Source organism: Salmo trutta, chromosome 22 (assembly GCF_901001165.1).
Source record: "Salmo trutta chromosome 22, fSalTru1.1, whole genome shotgun sequence".
NCBI classification, from domain to species: domain Eukaryota; kingdom Metazoa; phylum Chordata; class Actinopteri; order Salmoniformes; family Salmonidae; genus Salmo; species Salmo trutta.
The window spans coordinates 15,861,281-15,867,515 of NC_042978.1; positions in this window are offsets into that span (position 1 = coordinate 15,861,281).

The following is a 6,235-nucleotide window of genomic DNA, read 5'->3' on the forward strand; positions in this document are numbered from 1 at the left end:
CTGGGTAGCCATTTGATTAGCTGTTCAGGAGTCTTATGGCTTGGGGTTAGACGCTGTTTAGGAGCCTCTTGGACCTAGACTTGGCGCTCCGGTACCGCTTGCTGTGCGGTAGCAGAGTGAACAGTCTATGACTAGGGTGGCTGGAGTCTTTGACAATTTTTAGGGCCTTCCTCTGCACCACCTGGTATAGACGTCCTGGATGGCAGGAAGCTTGGTCCCAGTGATGTACTGGGCTGTACGCACTACCCTCTGTAGTGCCTTGCAGTCGGAGGCCGAGCAAAAACCTTTTGAGGATCTGAGGACCCATACCAAATCTTATATTACAATTCTACATTTTGTCATGAGGCTAAGAGAAAATGTTACATTTTTAAAGCACATTTTCTGCAATTCTACACTTTTTGGTATGGGTCATAGAGAAAAATGTACCATTTTGTAGCTCATCTCATGCTATTGTTCACATTTTGCCAAGAGGTTGAGAGAAATTTTTGCAGTTGTAAAGCAAATTTCCTGCAATTCTACACATTAAAGTATCATATGATATCTGGGGGGGGGGCCTGACCTCCAGGTGGCCCCCAACCCCTGCGTGCCCGTTTGGTAATCCAGCCCTGCAGTGGGGCAATGGGAATACTTCTACACCTGCATTGCTTGCTGTTTGGGATTTTAGGCTGGGTTTCTGTACAGCACTTTGAGATATCAGCTGATGTAAGAAGGGCTATATAAATACATTTGATTTGATTTGATTTGAATAAGGTATGTCGAGAATCAGACACCTATCAAAGAAGCTGCATAAGTTAACTTTTGTCTATGAAAAAAACAAGACACTTTTTATTGCTTGTGTGAGTTTGTGTTTTTGATTATTCTTTTTTTAATGATGTTTGTGTATTATGCACTGGATTTTTGGTGTGTTATTGTTTCATTTATCCATTTTGTGTTTAAAAAGTCTGCAAAAAAGTATAGTGTAAAATGATCTTGTATCCATTTTGTTTCTCATTGTGGGTTTGTGTGTACATTGAAGTTAACTATTTTGTCCACAAGAGGGCAACATATTTCACACTATCCCTCTGGAGGCAAGACATAATGCAGGACAGAATCAGCCATTACTAGTGGTTGTTAATTATCTGACAAAAGTGACAGATTCAAGCAGTGGACTGTGATGGTATTAAGATAAAACTGCATCATTAGTGTATTGAAGACATACACATAGAGGGTATATGAGCACTTCGAGTTCTGGTTGACAACATGAAATTCTTTTGTATATATGTGTCCATATTGACACAAATTACACTGAACAAAAATATAAACACAACATGTAAAGTGTTGGCCCCATGTTTTATGAGCTGAAATAAAATATCCCAGAAATGTCTCATACACACAAAAAGCTTATTTCTCTCAAATTTGTTTACATTCCTGTTCGTGAGCATTTCTCCTTTGCCAAGATAATCCATCCACATGACAGGTGTGGCAGATCACGAAGCAGATCATTACGCAGGTGCACCTTGTGCTGGGGACAATAAAAGGCAGTTTTGTTACAGAACGTGTGCTCTTCACGGTTTCAACTGTACCGGGCAGATGGCAGACAGCGTGTATAGCGCTGTGTGGGCAAGCGGTTTGCTGATGTCAACGTTGAGAACAGAGTGCCCCATGGTGGCAGTGGGGTTATGGTATGGGCAGGCATAAGCTACAGACAACGAACACAATTGCATTTTATCGATGGCAATTTGAATGCACAAAGATAATGTGACGAGATCCTGAGGCCCATTGTCATGCCATTCATCCGCCGCCATCACCTCATGTTTCAGCATGATAATACATGGCCCCATGTCACAAGGATCTGTAAACAATTACTGGAAGCTGAAAATGTCCCAGTTCTTCCATGGCATGCATTCTCACCAGACATGTCACCCATTGAGGATGTTTGGGATGCTCTGGATCAACGTGTACGACAACGTGTTCCAGTTCCCGCCAATATCCAGCAACTTCGCACAGCCATTGAAGAGGAGTGAGACAACATTCCACAATCAACAGCCTGATCAACTATATGCAAAGGAGATGCATGAGGGAAGTGGTGGTCCCACCAGATACTGACTGGTTTTCTGATCCACGCCCCTACCTTTTTTAAGGCATCTCTGTAACTAACAGATGCATATCTGTATTCCCAGTCATATAAAATCCATAGAATAGGACCTAATTAATTAATTTCAATTGACTGATTTCCTTCTATGAACTGTAACTCAGCAAAATCTTTGAAATTGTTGCATATTCCGTTTATATTTTTGTTCAGTATATTTCAACTGTGGATAAATGTAGAACGTGAAAAACATTATTCTTGCATACATTCACATATGACATATTTTCTAAACACAGGTTATTGCAGCACATCAATAGTATCAGTGATGGCTGTATTTATCAAAACAGCCCATAACGTCATACTTATTTTAATGATGTGGCTATCTTTTAATAAACATGATTTGACATGTATGTTATGTTGACCACCTGAGGGCTGTACATCTAATTGACTGATATTTAAAAAAAAGAAAAAAGTGATTTAGAAGTCACAGCATTTCCTTTGATGTAAATTAATCTGAAGACAGATACAATTATATTTGCCATGTGTATCTATCTTTCATGTGTCCATTGAAAACATCTGGTCACTCATTATAATGTCAGACCACTCTGTCAAACCACCAGGTTCCAGCTGAGGGGAGAACAAGAATGGAGGAACACTTAAAAAGCCAAAAAGCTTTCAACATTAAAAGACAGTGTGCATACAGTACACAATGCCTTACAATCACAGCTGGACATCACATACAGTGAATACACTTCTATATTCCTCCCTATAGAGCATTTCCCTGCAATTTAGACTAACTAGGAGGAAATTGGCTAGAATTATCCCTTTCCCACACTGTGTCAGCACACCCTCTCTGCTCCCCAAATGAAAAGAGTGTCACAGGGGTCGTGTCTGGGCAGCTCCCTTGAGGATAGGGCCAGTCTGCAGGCCATGTCTGAAGTCTCCTCTGCCTGGTTGCTGCCTGGTCCCTATAGCAACAGCCATGGTGGCTGCAGGCAGCAGACATGGGGCCTCCAAACACATGCACATAATTAATGTGATTATATAGATATGTCAACCCTGTCACCTTCCAGTTCATTAAGCTGGACACTCTCCCAGACCTGTCAGAGGCTAGTAGAGGCCTGGGCCTGCCTGGCCATATACAACGCTTTGCATTTGCCTTTTACCTGGAGGGACAATCAGAGCCAGCTTAATGCAGGGGCTTACTGGGGCTGAAGCCCCTGGGCCCCGGCCCGTGGGGGGCCCAAGAGGCAGCAAATAGTAAAAAATAAATAGCCTGCTGCTAATCTGCTAATCATCAGATGGGAGGAGGTAGGGGGCCCATGTGGGTAACTGGGGGGCCCTGCCTTGATTGGGTAACTGATTTTTTTATATATTTTTTTTATATAATAAACTGCATAATAAATAAATGTGACTAGTCAATTGTGTGAGTCAGAGGCTACATTTTTTATAAATGATTTAACCTAGCCCCTGACTCACACAATCTCTCGATGTTCAAAATAAACCAGAGAGCAGAATTTATCCACAGAGGATCAATAGTTCATAAAAAAATAACTGTGGAATAAGTTTTATCACAAGTGCATACAGGTATACGCCAAAATTAAGGAAAAGTATTTGCCCCATTTTCATATTTTTGATACTGAATGTTATCAGAGCTTTAACCAAAACCTAATATTAGATAAAGAACCTGATATTAGATAAAGAACCTGATTTTAGATAAAGAACCTGATATTAGATAAAGAACCTGATATTAGATAAAGGGATCCTGATATTAGATAACCTGATATTAGATAAAGAACCTGATATTAGATAAAGAACCTGATATAAGATAAAGAACCTAATATTAGATAAAGAACCTGATATTAGATAAAGAACCTAATATTAGATAAAGAACCTGATATTAGATAAAGAACCTGATATTAGATAAAGAACCTGATATTAGATAAATAACCTGATATTAGATAAATAACCTAATATTAGATAAAGAACCTAATATTAGATAAAGAACCTGATATTAGATGAAGAACCTGATATTAGATAAAGAACCTGATATTAGATAAATAACCTGATATTAGATAAAGAACCTAATATTAGATAAATAACCTAATATTAGATAAAGAACCTGATATTAGATAAAGAACCTAATATTAGATAAAGAACCTGATATTAGATAAAGAACCTGATATTAGATAAATAACCTGATATTAGATAAATAACCTAATATTAGATAAAGAACCTGATATTAGATAAAGAACCTGATATTAGATAAATAACCTGATATTAGATAAAGAACCTAATATTAGATAAAGAACCTGATATTAGATAAAGAACCTAATATTAGATAAAGAACCTGATATTAGATAAAGAACCTGATATTAGATAAATAACCTGATATTAGATAAAGAACCTGATATTAGATAAAGAACCTAATATTAGATAAAGAACCTGATATTAGATAAATAACCTGATATTAGATAAAGAACCTGATATTAGATAAAGAACCTGATATTAGATAAATAACCTGATATTAGATAAAGAACCTGATATTAGATAAAGAACCTAATATTAGATAAAGAACCTGATATTAGATAAAGAACCTGATATTAGATAAAGAACCTGATATTAGATAAAGAACCTGATATTAGATAAAGAACCTGATATTAGATAAATAACCTGATATTAGATAAAGAACCTAATATTAGATAAATAACCTAATATTAGATAAAGAACCTGATATTAGATAAAGAACCTAATATTAGATAAAGAACCTGATATTAGATAAAGAACCTGATATTAGATAAATAACCTGATATTAGATAAATAACCTAATATTAGATAAAGAACCTGATATTAGATAAAGAACCTGATATTAGATAAATAACCTGATATTAGATAAAGAACCTAATATTAGATAAAGAACCTGATATTAGATAAAGAACCTAATATTAGATAAAGAACCTGATATTAGATAAAGAACCTGATATTAGATAAATAACCTGATATTAGATAAAGAACCTGATATTAGATAAAGAACCTAATATTAGATAAAGAACCTGATATTAGATAAATAACCTGATATTAGATAAAGAACCTGATATTAGATAAAGAACCTGATATTAGATAAATAACCTGATATTAGATAAAGAACCTGATATTAGATAAAGAACCTAATATTAGATAAAGAACCTGATATTAGATAAAGAACCTGATATTAGATAAAGAACCTGATATTAGATAAAGAACCTAATATTAGATAAAGAACCTAATATTAGATAAAGAACCTGATATTAGATGAAGAACCTGATATTAGATAAAGAACCTAATATTAGATAAAGAACCTAATATTAGATAAAGAACCTGATATTAGATAAAGAACCTGAGTTTACAAATAACACAAAAATGAATACTTTATTTATTTATTTAATTAACAAAGTTATTCAACATCCAATATTCCTGTGTGAAAAAGTAATTGCCCTCTTACACTCAATAACTGGTTGTGCCACCTTTAGCTGCAATTCCTGCAACCAAACACTTCCTGGAGTTTTTGTTCAGTCTCTCACATCGCTGTGGATGAATTTTGTCCCATTTTGGCTTTATTATAAAGGGGCTTTTTCTTCAACAGTAAATTTACCCCAGCATCAAATTGCATCTTGGTGCACAGATTTGTTTACAGAAAATGATGGTGTACTGGGAATTGGGGGCTATAACAACAAAGCCCCAGGGCCTATGATTTCTTAATCCGGCAATGGAGGGTTTGGTGTGAATGTCAGAGACAAAAATTCTCCCAATGAAGTCAAAGTACTGTTTTGCCATCATTGTAAAAGGCTCCATGATTTCAAAAGCATCACAAAGGCAAATGAATGATGAGATAAAACAGGGGGGGAACATTTGTTAAACATTTCACTCAAAGTTTTCCAGCACATCATATAAAAATCTATTGTTAAACAGTCAAACTATTCTGTTATTGCAAGAGACATTTAGGATCAGAATCTCAGCCATCCATAATACACAAGGTTCCAAGGTGTTAACTGGTCCCCTCTCTGGTAAGTTTTCTCAGTGTTTGAGCACAATTTCCTCCATTGAAGCATATCCCAACTCACCAGCACATAAAGGCTCAGACAAGGGGCCGTCCCTCTCTAAATTGGGCATCTTTATGGGTTTTGACTG